At 44.0% G+C, this 16,989-nt stretch overlaps 1 pseudogene; it reads left to right on the top strand.

The window, feature by feature from the left end:
• The first annotated feature begins 981 nt into the window (after window positions 1-981).
• LOC124661276 lies at window positions 982-6,022 on the top strand (annotated as a pseudogene).
• The last annotated feature ends 10,967 nt before the right edge of the window (window positions 6,023-16,989 follow it).

Below are 16,989 nucleotides of genomic sequence, written 5' to 3'. Positions count from 1 at the left end.
CCGAATACCAACACTACAGATGTTCCTTCAATTGCGTATTTGGGAGATTTTTTTTTTTCCGGACAGCCTTGTGGATGCGCACGCGTTTGATGCATTCCAGCAATCGCTTCAGCTTGCTGTATGTGTTAGTACGAAATTCTGAAGAGTGCGAATTAACCGTCAGCTCGTTCGGCAAAGAGTTCAGTCTGTTAGTTGTCGACCTAATAATATCTCCCTGCTGATTCAAGGGTTCGAATTTACAGCTTAGTCCAACGGTGGGTGCGACTGCCTGCAACATGTCTGTACCATTTGGGTACTTTTGGCTGCTATTACACTTAGTTGAGCTGTAGTCTTCTTTTGTTTGGCTCAACTTTATGGTCACCAAGCTTGCATACAGTCATACAGATACAGGGGAGGTCCGGCATCTTTGGTTTGTTTGTGTTAAGCAGAGCATAGCCATAGAATAGGCTGTGCTATCAATATCCATACATGTAGAGCCGCGCTTTCCTTTGCTATGGCCTGTAATCCAGTCGTATCGGGCATTCTGAACCAAGGCCTCCAGGGGTGTTTCAAATGTCCGTCAGTTCATAAGCTGCCCCCATTCACCTGATTCAGCTTATCCAAATAGTCCGCATTAATGACCACTTTTTAGTCTGTCTGGAAGCCTAAACCCCCTTTTTTTGGCCTTCTCGGCTGTCTATGTAATTATAATAATGCAAAAGAATGTGCTCATACCGAGTCCAGTAATGTAAAGCTAAATATAGCATCGTGTTAAATGACGGAAATTGGGCCAGCAAAATGCTAGTATCATGCAATGGTTTGTGACCGGTCAAATTTTGGTCTAGCCAGCATACTATGTATAGCATAACAAAACAGGGGCATGCCAAATTCAGCAAACCGTCCCATCTCTCTTGCCTGATGCTTCACGTGCTACCTCGTGTTCTTCCTGATGAGAATTCGGATACGAAGTGACATTATATCATCTTTATGGGGTAATGTAACTCTGTCGATTGTTTTCTTGCACATTTTTCTTCGAGAAATCTCCTGGCATTATGTGTGTGAAAAGAACATGTGCATCCACTGTTGAATTTTACAAGATGCTGTTTTACTTGATATCTTGTCCGAAATTAAAATTGCTCTTACTTTGTCTTATGATATTTTGTTCATAACCACAAAATCATGATTGTGAATTAGTATCTGCTTTCAAATAAGTCCAGAGATAATAACTATTGGTCGCAGAACCTAAATATTGTTGAAATGCTTGTTGGTACAGATTATATTTTGAAACAGAAATATGTGGCGATCTTGTAACAATAACACGGGGAGTATTTCTAGTAAACCTATATGAGTCATGGCAGTACATGTACATCATGCCTTTTCACGCACACAATCTGATTATGTTTTAGCCCCCTTTTCAGACAATGGAACCTAAGAAAACCCTATTTAAGGGAGTGTCTGAGGATTTCAGGGGAAGGGCAGCTTGCTACAAACAAGATTGGCAGAATGGCTTCAGTTCTGGTCTCAGGTTTGCTGTGCCTCACATCAATGCTCATTTAGTTGCACATCTCTTATAAGGTTTTGCAGTTGCATTGACTATGTTGAATGCAATCTACTGTCAGGATATTGGCACCTACGCTGTACATCTTCTTTGCATCTGCACTACCTGTTATCGCCTTTGGGGAGCAACTGAGTAAAGATACAGGTTGGTTGTTCTTTGCACTGATCAGTAGCAGGTTGCCCATTTGTAGGTACTGTATGTGTCATGATATGCTACATCCTTTACTTTTATCTCTTACTGTGGTACTTATTGAAGACAATAAGGAAAATATATTAGATTCCTCCATAAACAATTTTTCTTCAACAAGGGGACGAAATAAATTGACAGTTTCCTACATATATTGGATATCAAATTATAGAACGGAATAACCAAACAAGTAATTATGCACCGCCTTTCTTAGGCACGGTAGCTGACAAGTAAAAAATATTTTTTCAGATGGTACACTCACGACAGTTGAGGCATTAGCATCAACTGCTATATGTGGCATCATACATTCTGTAATAGGCGGACAGCCACTGCTGATTGTTGGAGTTGCAGAACCAACTATTATCATGTACACGTATCTCTACAATTTTGCAAAAAATGAGCCAAACCTTGGACCGAGATTATTCCTAGCATGGGCTGGATGGTAAGGAACCATAGATGAATAATTATTTGCCTTCTGGTTACCCAAAATGGTACTTATACTTATTTTATCTTTTATCTATTAATTTTATTCTTATCCACTGACAGGGTTTGCATCTGGACTGCAGTCATGTTGTTCCTCATGGCAATGTATAATGCTGCAGCTGCTTTAAACAGATTTACAAGGTTTGCAGGAGAACTGTTTGGAATGTTAATTACAATTCTATTCATGCAAGAAGCTATCAAGGTATAGAAGTTTGTTATACGTATGTTTTGTGTACAACTGCCTCTGCTCTGAAATATAAGATATTTTACTATTTTCAAATTTGGGTGTTCAATCTTCCTTGACGTCACTGATAATATGTACAAAACTATCAGATCGATTGTATGAAAGGATAATAGTACCATCTTATCTGTTAAGTGAACATAGAGAAGTAGTTTGAAAATAATATTTTATATGAATATATTTGCCATGGTCGATTGTCAAAGTTTTAAATTGGAGATCATGCCTTGTTCAAAGTGCTTTACATTCTTGAGTAGAGGTAGTAATTAGGTAGATGCTTACTCATTACATCGCATGTGTTCCCCAGGGAATGTTTAGTGAATTCAGTGTACCTGAGGGTAACGACCAGAGCCTACCGATATACCAGTTCCAATGGGTATATATTAATGGTCTGCTTGGGCTTGTGTTTTCAATGGGACTGCTCTATACAGCATTAAGTAGCAGGGGTGCAAGGTCATCGCTCTACGGCACTGGTTTGTCATATACATCCATATATATTTGATGAAAATTGTCTCCATATACAAGCTACTAATGCTCCAGATAAAACTTACAGGGTGGCAAAGGAGCTTAATTGCTGACTATGGTGTTCCACTTTTGGTCATACTGTGGACCGCATTGTCATATTCGTTACCCAGCAAGATCCCTTCAGGTGTTCCCAGGAGGCTCTTTACCCCGCTCCCTTAGGGAACCCAAATCACTACAGCATTGGACAGTAGCTAAGGTAATAAGGCTACTTCGAATCCAGGATCATATTGATAGGTCATATATGTGATCTCAGAATTTTTATAATAGTTCATTGGTGAACATGCAGGATTTGTTTTCTGTCCCTCCAGCCTACATTTTTTGGCTATTGTGCCTGCAGCGATGGTTGCAGGACTCTATTTCTTTGATCATAGTGTAGCTTCACAGATGGCTCAGCAGAAGGAATTTAATTTAAAGAATCCATCGGCATATCACTACGACATTTTGATCTTGAGCTTTTCGGTATGATTTATTTGTGTCACTCCTAGTTAACTCTTTTCCTACATTACGGATGTTAGTCGGATTAGAATACGAAGATCTTATCTGTGAATTCCAACTTCTTAAGAGAACCAGAAAATGTAATAAATTCAGTGATGTGCAGAAAATTGTTAAAATATTATATCTACACATATGTAAGATATCAGACCATTACTATCATTCTTCCTGTTCTTCATGGTATAGAAATGCCATGCAGGTCTTGATCTGTGGTCTTCTTGGCATCCCTCCATCTAATGGAGTACTTCCCCAGGCCCCCATGCACACGAGAAGTCTTGCTGTCTTGAGGAGGCAGGTTGGTGATTTTCACAGGCTCTTGTCTGTCAATTTTCTATTCACTTTAACTTTGCTCATGTGCCGTCTCTTTTTCATTCAATTTAGGCCTTACGGAAAAAGATGGTCCAAACCGCCAAGGAAGGCATGATGAACAATGCTAGTAGTTCAGAAGTTTATGGAAAGATGCAAGAAGCTTTCATTAAAATGGATGATAAAATGAATGTAAGTAGTCATTATTCATAAGTTGTATTACATCATGCTTTCTAGGTTCCTCAACTATGCTGATAATAATGTTCTAAAAAAATGCTTATAATCGCGACAAGTTTAATACTGCTTGATGCCTCTTTATCAAATGACTGGCATGTTAGGGAATGCCATTCAAATCAGTTAAATGATGAAATGCCACCCAATTCGTTGTTACCTGTACAATCTCACTTACTGACTACTAGCATTAAGCATATATAGTACAAGCGTATAATGGAAAATTATTTTTCATAGTGTAACTGTTAGGCTTTACAAAGTTGTTCCAAAAATCATATGAACTTCAATTTGTTGTATAAGAATATAACTGTAACGTCATGCAGGAGGATTCTGTTCACAAAGAGCTCAAGGACTTGAAAGATGCGGTTATCCCAGAGGGGGATGGATCAGGGAGTGTGCCTGAAGTATTTGATCCAGAAAAACATCTGGAAGGTTACTTGCCTGTCCGGGTGAATGAGCAGAGAGTAAGCAACCTGCTTCAGTCTCTGCTGGTTGCTGGTTGTGTTGGAATTGTTCCGGTCATTCAGAAGATACCCACATCAGTCCTTTGGGGTTACTTTGCTTATATGTCCATAGACAGTCTGCCTGGGAACCAGTTCTGGGAGCGGATACAACTTCTGTTTGTCGCACCTCAGCGGCGCCTACAAGTAAACTCTACTTGCCTGATTCTTGTGTCTGTTCATTTATTTGAAGCATATCCAAAGCAATATATGCATTTTAATTTCAGCCAGTTCATTGTTCAAGAAATCTGAACATGCAGTAAACACTTATTTTGTATAATTCGGACAGGGTTCTTGAAGGTGCCCATGCGTCCTTCTTGGAGTCGGTGCCTTTCAACAAGATATCTGCCTTCACCCTTTTCCAGCTGATTTATCTCTTGATGGTCTGGGGGGTGACATGGATACCAGTAGTAGGAATCCTCTTCCCGCTGTTGTTCTTCTTTCTTGTTATCATTAGGCAGCATTTGCTCCCAAAATTCTTTGATACACGCCACCTGTGGGAATTGGATGCATCAGAGTACGAAGAATGTGAGGGGGTTCGCCGTGATCCATCGATATCAGAGGTATGGATTCTTCTCCCTTCCTCTTTCATCTACTGCAAATTCAGTTTGCAGGAGCAAATTTACAATTCGGTTCAGCTGAGTCGACAAGTTCAGTAAATATATTAAATGAAATTTGGTGATGTGTCTAAGACTGCAAGCCCCTTTGCATAGCTTTCTAGTAATTATCAACACTGCCTACTTGGCTTTTTATTTTTCTTCGAATCAAGTCGGGCATTTTAATTCATCCTTTTTTCTCCGAACCAGAAAAGATCATAATAGTAGTATAAGCTTTATGCTCATTTCCATTTTATGCTTTGACATCCTAGGATCCTTTGCCTCTCTTTAACTTCTTTCGTTTGAGATGATCTGAATTATGTCATTATTTTGTGCAGGCTGAAGACGAATCCATTGCCCGCGGCATTGAAGCTCCCCCTGATTATGCTTCTGAGATATTGGAAGAATTCACGACTCACCGTGGAGAACTCAAGCACAGGGCCCCGAGCTTCCGCGACGAGCGGCTGATACGGGTACTGTCTCGACCATTTTCCATAGCTGCCCTCAAGCTTCAGAACATAACCCCGTGCTGAAACTCAACATTCCACACTTTGTTTTGGCAGCTGAACTCGGTCCAGATGACGAGACAGTTCTCCCGGATCTCTTCTTTTGCTCCTCCACGGCCCTAACTGAGGAAGGAGATGTGAAGACATTCTTTCTGGCATGGATCTCTAGACGATGGGTGCAAAAATACCCGGCGTATCACGGCTTGTACATGGCGGAGCGAGTGATAACATTCTTGTCTACATCAAGTAACCGCTGCCAAGGATACATACCAATCTGGGGCCAAAGACACGTCGAGGAACGACGAGCTGCGCGGGGAATAGTGAAATTTGTAGTGCGTGAATATGAGCTATTGTGCAGAAGAGAAGAAATGGAAATGGAAAGGGGATACGGCAAGGAACAGCGTATTATTTTTGTTAGGCTATTGCACATCGTTTGTCATATTAACTGAAATGAAATGATGATGTAAATAAACTGAAATGTAATGATGACGCACCTGCTCTAGTTAGCCTTAGAAAAGCTAAGCCACGCGAGACTTCTGCGTGGGATGCTAAGCCTGACCAATCGATCAGTCATTCCTTGCATCTTAATTTCGATATAAACTGGAAAGGGTTGCTTGACATCATTATTTGGGCCTTTACTGGTGTCAATGTGCAGCAAGCCAGCAACACAAAGTGACAGAATGCACAACAATTGCAATAAAAATGAAGAAGATTAACAAGAGTACGGACGGTGGAGTAAAAGAGCAGCGCAAATATAATTGTCAGACGTGTACCGTACATTCATCTACCTTTCAAAAAAATATTTTTTCGATAAAAAAATATATTAATATCATGAAGATATCAATCACAACCTAGCCTCTACACCAATAAAATATTCAAAGACATCGGAATGCACATAACTAAGAAAACAAATAAAAAAAAGAGAAAAGAAAACAAAGACCCCGTGGCGATGTTGAATCACTCGCCATAGTAGCAATCTAACCACCACCGAAAACAACTACTGCAAATGAGATTCTCCAAAAGCAACGTCTTAAAAAACTAGTGCATAAGCTTTGTCATCATCCGATCAAAGATCTTTGGGTTTTTACCCTAGAGAAAGTCCTAGTTTCTAAAACAATGGTTTCAAGTAAGGCCATTGCGAGTTACATCCAGTGAAGACAAGACATTGGGTTTAATCATGGATCCTTACTCGAGGAGCAACACTACGAATGCAGTCCACCTGTGCCCCCCCGCCAAGGTTGCTGCTGCCAATCGCCAAACACCGGACACATAAGGAGAACATGCGATGCATTATCTTCATCACAGCCAGTACCCTCTCCACCATTACCAACCTAATATATATTAAGACATGTCCCGTGTCACCGACAAGACGCGAAGCTTCGCTACTCGCCCAAATGAATCAACTCTAGCTGAAGATAAGGACGCACATGACTGCATCGACTCCACTCTAGATATCAAGTAGCGTCCTCGTGCAAAACTACGGAAATCTTCGAGAGGAAGAGCGAAACTCGCCGACGGCTAAATAGAGATAGTGGAGGCCAACACGAAGAAGATCGAGGCCTTGGTGCTCGAAGAACAGCATGGCCAAACTACCTTTATTCTTCGATACGAGACAAGCAGGTCTCCACGCCGCCATCCGCCGCCCAATGGGCCCAACCGCCCCGAAGAAGGAGGAGGCCACCACCATGCCCGGGACATCTTCCCCAGCACGTCCTCGTGCCGCGGGACTAGCCCAGGAGTTCCTCCGCATGCCGTCATCAGTGACGTCACGGTGCATCAACGGAAACAATGGTCATGCCCTAGGAGGCCTGCCCATGACCACCAACTGTTTTCTTCATCTGTCGCTAACGATGCTCGCCAAGATCTCTTGGACGGCACCGCCATCCTGCGCTACCATCGAAGCCTAGGTCGGTGCGGGGCATCACTCGCCGATGCTACGAAATCTACGCCGCCGCGCTAGGGAGGCCCGTTGCAGCAAGGAAGCCGGTTGAGGAAGCTTCGCCGCCGTCGCACCGCCAAAACTTTTCCCAGAGATGATGCCAGCGGTGGCGGGAGGAGGGGCGAGGATGGGGTGCCTAGATGGGAGGGGGCGGCGGCGCTCCTGTGTGGCTCGGCGTGACCGCACGGGAGTGGTTTCGGGAGCACGTGTGTCTTGCGCACTAATTATGTACTCAACTTAAACTTTCCTCATAAGAAGGGAGACTTTTGAAAGAATAATGGAATTTATTAAATGAAAAAAGCTAATTCACTCAAAATCACAAATGCACTTTTTTCCGATATGGGAGCATAGCTCCCGGCCTCTGCATCAATCGATGCACACAGCCATTTCATTTATTTAAAAGATGTTCAAAGTGTGTACTTATTACAATCCTGCCGTATCTAAAGTCAAGACAAGGACCAACCAAACAAAGATGAAAAGTATACAAAAATTATCCATCTCCAATTCTTCTAATATGCCGCCATCCGGTAGTCTCGGAAATAACAAATCCCGTGTGACCGTCACTAGATGGTTGCATCCGAAGAGCCATAATATCTCGCTGCTCCTCCGGAAGTAGTTATGACCATACCAGTATCCAATGCACCGCACGAAGAATAACCCGCAAATTTTTTGGTTCCCTTTTGTTTATTAAACACAATATCATTTCTTCTTGTCCATATCGACCACCAAATTGCAGAAACACCAATACGGATATGCTCTTTATTTTTTTATTCACTCCATTCAACCAATTACCGAACATATTAACAATATTGGATGGAGGAGGAATGTTATAGGAAAAGAAAACCATCCTCCAAATTAGTTTTGCAAACGGATAGGAAATAAACAGGTGGTCAATAGTCTCATTATCATCATAGAAACAACATTTTTGACAACCTGTCCACTTTCTCTTTATCAAATTATCCTTAGTTAACAACACCTTATTACTAAGAAATCACATAATTTTTTTTATCTTAAGCGGGATTTTGATCTTTCAAAGATACTTACGTAAAAATCTAGTATGACCGTTCATAAGATCCAGGTACATAGATTTAACTGAAAACAAACCCGACTCTGTTAACTTCTAGACAAACTTATCTGTTTCATTAGTTAGATGCACCGACATTAAATGCTCAAATAGGAGCATGTTCAGTTAATCACTAGCCATTCCAATCATTTTTATGCTCCCTGGAACATGGACAAGACGCTGGCTTGGAATCGTCAGATTCACCAGAGAACGGGACGACAATAGATTATTTGGTAGGAAGCTAGGCGCAGGTATCCGAAGGCGGAGTTCTGGTCAGTATTCCTCCAGCTGCGCTAGCTTGCAGCTACACGGTGCGGCGCTTTGCTTGGTGCGCATTCTTGACGGCCAAGAGGGACAGTGCGGGGCTGGTATGCACTTGCAGATGGCAAAGGCAGTGTTGCTGGCGCAACCGCTGCCGGTATCTCACTGGCCAGCAACCGGCAACCAGCCTATTGCACTTGTGTCGGCTAGGGTATTGGCTTCTTCCTCACATCTCTTCTTTGCTCAAACCGAAAGAAACATGCTTCAGCATGGGGGTGGTATGAACTGAACTTGGAAGGGATCGAGGTTACTTGGTTTAGGTTAGAAGAGTTGAAAAGAAAGAAGCGGAGCAATGAACAGAACAAAAGGGCCGGTTGCACTTCTGCAAAATGCAACAACACGGGTGAGGCAGGGCAGGTGATACGGGGTGGCCCGATCTTCTCAGTAAGCAACGGTGGTGATGATGATCACGGGTGATGGCAGCGGAGATACACGACGATGAAGTGGATGATAACTTGTATGACGCAACGAGATCTCTCGATTGGTCCCTGTCGCCGGATGCAACAGCTCTCAACCCCGCAAGATATTCGCAACTCCACACACTTGCGCACGTAGCCGCCGACCACGAAGCGGTAAGTTGCAACCGTCTAATTCCCAATGGAACGACGAGATCACACAAGACTTAAACAGGATCTACACAATATCCAAGCAATATGGTGTAGGGAATTCAATAGTTTTGCAGAGCAAACAACTAAGAACTAGGGTTTATCTTAAACGTGGTCTAAAGCAGCTAGGGGGCGTCCCGGGCACTTATATAGGCGTCCGGGACGAGTTCAGTCGAAAAGATACAAAAATAACCGTCCCCGGAATAGATCTGGTCGAGACAGACTCGGACGCGTCCGGTCTGGGATCCGGTCGACCGGGTTGTGGACCGGCCGGTCCGGTTGGCGGCCGGTCAACCGGGCTGTGGACCGGACTGTCCAGTCTGTGGTCCGGTCAACCGGGCTGGGAACCGGGAAACTGCGAAGTTTCCGGTTTTCGTCTGGTACGAGGGGCTTCGTCTGGTTGTCGTCCGGTTAGCGGCCGGTCGACCGGGCCAGGGACCGGGCTGGCCGGTCTGGGGGCCGGTCTGACCGGGTTCTGGACCGGCCTGGACTTCTTCTTCTCCTCTCGCGCATGCCTCCCGCTCCTCCCTCGCGCGTCCATGAGATATCTTCATGTCCGGCTCCATGTCCGGCTTCACGACCATCTTGTCGTCCGTCTTCATGTCCAGTTGCTCCTCTCCTCGTGCGATGCTCGTCTCCTCTTGATACCTGATGATACATAAGTAATAGGACTTAGGCGATGATAAAGTTCTCATCAATCAAAGTATCGTTTAGAAACAAGTTCACTCGTTGTTTAAGTAGCTTCGCACGAGCTCGTGTCATTGGTCCAATCCGACTTCATTGGACTTGAGCTTCACGACGGGTTCATCTTCGATTGGTAATGACGGAGGTAGTAGTGAGGTAGGGATGTCCTCATCATCTCCCCCCCTTCAAAAGGCGTCGACCCCGACGCTCCAAGGTCTTCTCCGTCATATGGTGTCAAATCGGCAACATTGAAAGAATTACTGACACCAAACTCATCCTCTGGAAGATCTATTGAGTATGCATTATCATTGATCTTGGCAAGCACTTTGTAAGGACCATCACCCCGAGGCTTCAACTTAGACTTTCTCAGCTTCGGAAACCTATCCTTGCGAAAATGTACCCAGACCAAATCACCAGGCTTGAACAACATCTCTTTGCGCTTCTTATTCATCCTTGCAGCATTGCTCTTGCCTTTCTTCTCAATCAACTCTTTAGTCTTCACATGAATCTTCTTCACATAATCTGCCCTCTTTGATGCCTCCATATTAACTCTCTCATGTATAGGCAAAGGCAACAAGTCAAGCGGAGTAATGGGTTTGAAACCATACACCACCTCAAAAGGACATAGCTCCGTGGTAGAATGTACCGCCCTGTTGTAAGCAAACTCCACATGCGGCAAACACTCTTCCCACTCCTTCAGGTTCTTCTTGATCATGGATCTCAACGGTTGTGACAATGTTCTATTCACCACTTCAGTTTGACCATCAGTTTGGGGATGACAAGTAGTGCTGAACAGCAGCTTCGTCCCCAGCTTTCTCCAAAGCGTCTTCCAGAAGTAGCTCATAAACTTCACGTCACGATCAGAAACAATAGTCCTCGGGACTCCATGTAGACGTACAATCTCCGTGAAAAACATGTTAGCAATATGCGACGCATCGTCGCTCTTGTGGCAGGCAATAAAATGTGACATCTTAGAGAATCTATCTACTACCACAAATATAGAATCATGGCCTCTTTTAGTACGTGGCAAACCCAACACAAAATCCATACTAATATCCTCCCAAGGTGTAGTAGGTGCCGGTAAAGGAGTATACAAACCGTGAGGCTTCAGCTTGGACTTGGACTTGTTGCAAGTAATGCATCTTCTCACATATCTATCCACGTCCCGCCTCATCTTTGGCCAATAAAAGTGATCAGCTAGCATGAGTAGCGTCTTCTCACGCCCAAAGTGACCCATCAAACCTCCAGCATGTGATTCCTGCAATAAGAGCAAACGCACAGACGATTCCGGAACACATAGTTTGTTAGCCCTAAACAAGAAACCATCATGTATGTGATATTTTTCCCATGCTTTACCAAGAGCACATAAGCGATATGGTTCAGCAAAATCATGATCAGTGGCATACAAATCACATAGTATCTCTAAACCAGGAATTGTAATATCAAGTTGAGTTAATAGCATATTCTTCCTAGATAGAGCATCAGCAACAATATTATCTTTTCCCTTCTTATGCTTAATAATGTATGGAAAAGACTCAATGAACTCAACCCACTTAGCTAGACGCTTATGCAAAGTAGATTGAGCTTTCGGGTATTTTAAAGCTTCATGATCGGAATGTATGATAAATTCTTTTGGCCACAAGTAATGTTGCCAAACCTCAAGAACTCTAATTAAAGCATACAATTCTTTATCATAGATAGGATAGTTCAACTTAGCACCGAGATAGTTTCTCGGAAAAATATGCAATTGGGCGACCCTCTTGCATCAACACACCACCAATTCCAATACCACTAGCATCACATTCAATCTCAAATTGCTTATTGAAATCGGGAAGTGCAAGCAACGGTGCGGAAGTTAACAATCGTTTCAGTTCATCAAATGCATGATCTTGGGCTGCGCCCCACTCAAAGACAACACCCTTTTTAGTCAAATCATTCAAAGGTGCAGACAATAGTACTAAAGTTGGGCACAAATCTGCGATAAAACCCAGCTAGACCATGGAAACTTCTTACTTGACTCACATTCATGGGAGTAGGCCAATTTTGAATAGCTTCAATTTTAGACACATCTACTTCTACTCCATGCTTAGAGACAACATATCCCGGAAATATGACCTTATCTTTGCAAAATGTGCACTTCTCAAGATTACCATAGAGTTTATTATCACGCAACACTTGCAAAACATGTCGAATATGTATAGTATGATCAGATTCATTGCGGTCTGTAGATTAATATGTCATCAAAATACACAACCACAAATTTGCCAATAAAATCACGCAAAACATGGTTCATCAGTCTCATGAAAGTACTAGGTGCATTAGTTAATCCAAAAGGCATTACTAACCACTCATATAAACCAAATTTCGTTTTAAAGGCAGTTTTCCACTCATCCCCTTCTTTCATCCTAATTTGATGATAACCACTACGCAAATCAATCTTAGAGAACACAGCAGCACCACTCAATTCATCTAGCATATCCTCTAAGCGGGGAATAGGATGACGATATCGAATAGTAATGTTGTCTATAGCTCTACAATCTACGCACATACGCCAAGTACCATCTTTCTTAGGAACTAGAATAACAGGAACAGCACAAGGACTAAGGCTTATGCGAATATAACCTTTGTCGAGTAGCGCTTGTACTTGCTTCTGTATCTCCTTTGTCTCGTCGGGATTAGTGCGTTATGGTGCCCTATTGGGCAGCGAAGCTCCGGGAATCAAGTCAATTTGATGCTCAATACCTCGCAATGGTGGTAGTCCTGCGGGTACCTCCTCCGGAAACACGTCGCCGAATTCCTGCAAAACACTAGAAACACCAAGAGAAAGAGGGGTCATGTCGTTAGAAACCAAAACCGTACCCCTGTACAAAAGCACAAGAGGCATGGCCGTAGGATCCTCACTAAATTCTCTCATGTCTTCTTTGGTGGCTAATGAGACTAAGGAATTCACTCTCTCACTTTTCGTTATATCACTCACGACATTACAATTCTCTCGCCTATCTAGAGGTGCATCCTCCAAATTCACTTCGATCTTCTGACGAGACTCATTGACAATTTGTTGTGGCGACATAGGCTGTAAGTTAATTTTCTTGCCCTTGTACTCCAAGTGATATGTATTGGCACGGCCATTGTGTTGCACAGAACGGTCATAGAGCCAAGGCCGACCCAATAACGAGGTGACAAACCGTCATAGGAACCACATCAAAGTCAATGCAATCCTTATACGGTCCAATCGCAAACTCAACACGCACCATGTGGTTTACCTTCATCTCACCATTGTCGCTCAACCACTGAATATAATATGGATGCGGGTGCGGTAGATACTTCAACTTCAGCTTGGTACATAACTCCTTGCTTGCTAAATTGCGGCAACTCCCACCATCAATAATGACCTTGCAAGCCTTGTCAGGACCAACTAAAGCTTTGGTTTGGAACAAATTGCAGCGCCGAGTAGATGCACTAGGCAACACATTTAGAGCACGGCTGCGACACAACAATGGTGCGAGCATTAGAAGGATATGCATCTTCACCATCGGTGTCATAGTCATCATCGTCCGGAGCATTTGGATCAACATCATCTCCGAGTCTCATACTCATTGTCCTCATTGATAAACATGACTTTGCGGTTAGGACAATCTCTCTTGAAGTGACCCTTGCCACCACATGTATGGCAAAGCATATCGCGGTTGCGTGTCGTAGACACACCAGAACCACTCGTACTTACAGCAGATTCGGTCTTCTTTGCATTAGATACATTGGAGACCGGTTTGCTAGGCGGAGTAGAGTAAGGAGCGGAGCGTGTAGAAGGCGCCGGCGCCGTAGAGGGCGCGCGGGGTGTAAAACGCCCAGCTCCCGTAGCACGTCCCTTAACCTTTGCTTCTTCAGCCAAGCGTGATTCGACTTCTCTTGCATGATGTAACAATTGATTCATATTGGTGTAGGTGTAATGACGAACAATGCCTTTAACATCATACTTCAATCCATTGAGAAAACGCTGCATTGTCATCTCTAGAGACTCACGGACACGACCACGCTGCATAAGCATCTCCATCTCCATGTAGTACTCATCAACAGTCTTCACACCTTGCCTCAATAGTGTTAGCTTATCAAATATGTTCCGCATGTAATTGGTAGGCACAAAACGAGAAGTCATAACCTCCTTCATTGCACGCCATGTACGGATAGGCTGCGCACCATCTTCGTCGCGGTTACGAATCAAAGAATCCCACCAACGCAATGCATAACCATCAAATTCTGAAGACGCAAGCTTGATCTTCCTATCTTCAGAGTAGTGTGGATGTAGGCTCCATAATTTCTCAATCTTGAGCTCCCAAGTAAGGTATTCTTCAACATCAGCTCCTCCTTCAAACTTGGGTATGGAAAACTTAGGCTTACCCAATCCATCTTCTTCATCTTGTCCACGACCATTGCGGCCAAGTGGAACCCAACCACGAGGACGATGACCACGAGGCGCACCACGAGCATTGTGTGCGTCATCTTCAAGCTCGGGATCTTCATCATCTTCTTCTTGTTGTTGTTGTTGTACGATCAAGTTCTCAATAGCGATGAGCATGTCCGCAATATTGCGCTGTATATCCGTCACTTGATCGGCCAACCCGATGGACAGTTGCATTAGTAGCATCCATCGTTTGTTTGATCTCGTCAACCTGTACCCTTAAGCTCATCATCCTTAGTGCGGAATTCACGTCGCATCTCATTACGAAGAGCTTCATACTCCCTCCATGTGATGATATCTGCTTGAGTTCTTGTTTTCCTGGTTAACAATCTTATTATCACTAGCGAGACATGATTAGTAGGTTAGTGCACTAAATCAAAAATATATGGTGGTACTCTCACAACTCACTCAAAACCGATAAGAAAAGGAAATCTTACCGTTCCAAAGTAAATTAGTGTTGCTTACCACTTGTAGGAACAACTAGTGCACGGATGTAGCGAAGCGAATATCAAGGGTATAAGAACAATCACACGACAAAGCGAGGTATATGTGGGGCTGTAGGTAGGCTACCTATTTGCACCAATAACAAGCTCTAGCGCCGACCGTAGACAACCAAAGATACTCACACAAGGCGATATAATGGGGCAATGCAACTATATGGAGGAAAGGTTGCAATGCACAAGAGAGACACTAGCAAAGCTCAACGAGACAGGCACAAGATTGCTCAACTACGGATGCAGTAAAGAAAACTTAGGCCTTTCACTTGATTTCAACTAGCACACACTTTTCTTTTTGTATTTTCTTTTTGTATACACGCAGCTATGTAGCTCTTTTTGCTTTTTTTTATTTTCTCTTTTTTTTGTTTGATTTTATGACTCAACTCCTTGATAACACGGCCAACAAGATATGCAAAGCACCAAAACCCTAATGAGCAGCCTGTCGAGCGGTAAAACTAGTCTCTTCTGGAGAAGTTCCTAGTCACGTATATCGAAAGGCTGTAGCTATGGTTTGGACAAACACACTGTATGCTATGTGGACTCGGAGTAAACAAAAACATACTCTAGATGATAAACTAGATGAAAAGAAAAACACAAACCCTAACAATTCTACTAGAAGAAAGATAAAGGTACGCAAAAACAACTACGAAAAGCAACTAAAACTCGAAATTAGTGCAATCTATGGCTATGGCAAACCCTAACCCTAATTATTTTTGGCTTTTTCTGGATAGGAAAACACTCACAACTCAACTATGGGGTGGATTGTGGATGGCTTACCGAGGAAAACTGGAAATCTGATACCAAGATGATACGGGGTGGCCCGATCTTCTCAGTAAGCAACGGTGGTGATGATGATCACGGGTGATGGCAGCGGAGATACACGACGATGAAGTGGATGATAACTTGTATGACGCAACGAGATCTCTCGATTGGTCCCTGTCGCCGGATGCAACAGCTCTCAACCCTGCAAGATATTCGCAACTCCACACACTTGCGCACGTAGCCGCCGACCACGAAGCGGTAAGTTGCAACCGTCTAATTCCCAATGGAACGAGCAGATCACACAAGACTTAAACAAGATCTACACAATATCCAAGCAATATGGTGTAGGGAATTCAATAGTTTTGCGAGCAAACAACTAAGAACTAGGGTTTATCTTAAACGTGGTCTAAAGCAGCTAGGGGGCGTCCCGGGCACTTATATAGGCGTCCGGGACGAGTTCGAGTCGAAAAGATACAAAAATAACCGTCCCGAGAATAGATGCTGGTCGGAGAACGGACTCGGACGCGTCCGGTGCGGGATCCGGTCGACCGGGCCGTGGACCGGCCGGTCCGGTTGGCGGCCGGTCAACCGGGCTGTGGACCGGACTGTCCGGTCCGTGGTCCGGTCAACCGGGCTGGGAACCGGGAAGCTGCGAAGTTCCGGTTTTCGTCCGGTACGAGGGGCTTCGTCCGGTTGTCGTCCGGTTAGCGGCCGGTCGACCGGGCCGAGGACCGGGCTGGCCGGTCCGGGGGCCGGTCCGGCCGGGTTCTCGGACCGGCACTGGACTTCTTCTTCTCCTCTCGCGCATGCCTCCCGCTCCTCCCTCGCGCGTCCATGAGATATCTTCATGTCCGGCTCCATGTCCAGACTTCACGGCCATCTTGTCGTCCGTCTTCATGTCCAGCTGCTCCTCTCCTCGTGCGATGCTCGTCTCCTCTTGATACCTGATGATACGTAAGTAATAGGACTTAGGCAGTATAAAGTTCTCATCAATCAAAGTATCGTTTAGAAACAAGTTCACCTGTTGTTTAAGTAGCTTCGCACGAGCTCGTGTCATTGGTC

The sequence above is a fragment of the Lolium rigidum genome, chromosome 6 (assembly GCF_022539505.1).
Source record: "Lolium rigidum isolate FL_2022 chromosome 6, APGP_CSIRO_Lrig_0.1, whole genome shotgun sequence".
Classification (NCBI taxonomy): Eukaryota; Viridiplantae; Streptophyta; class Magnoliopsida; order Poales; family Poaceae; genus Lolium; species Lolium rigidum.
This window is presented reverse-complemented; position numbering and strand designations above follow the sequence as displayed.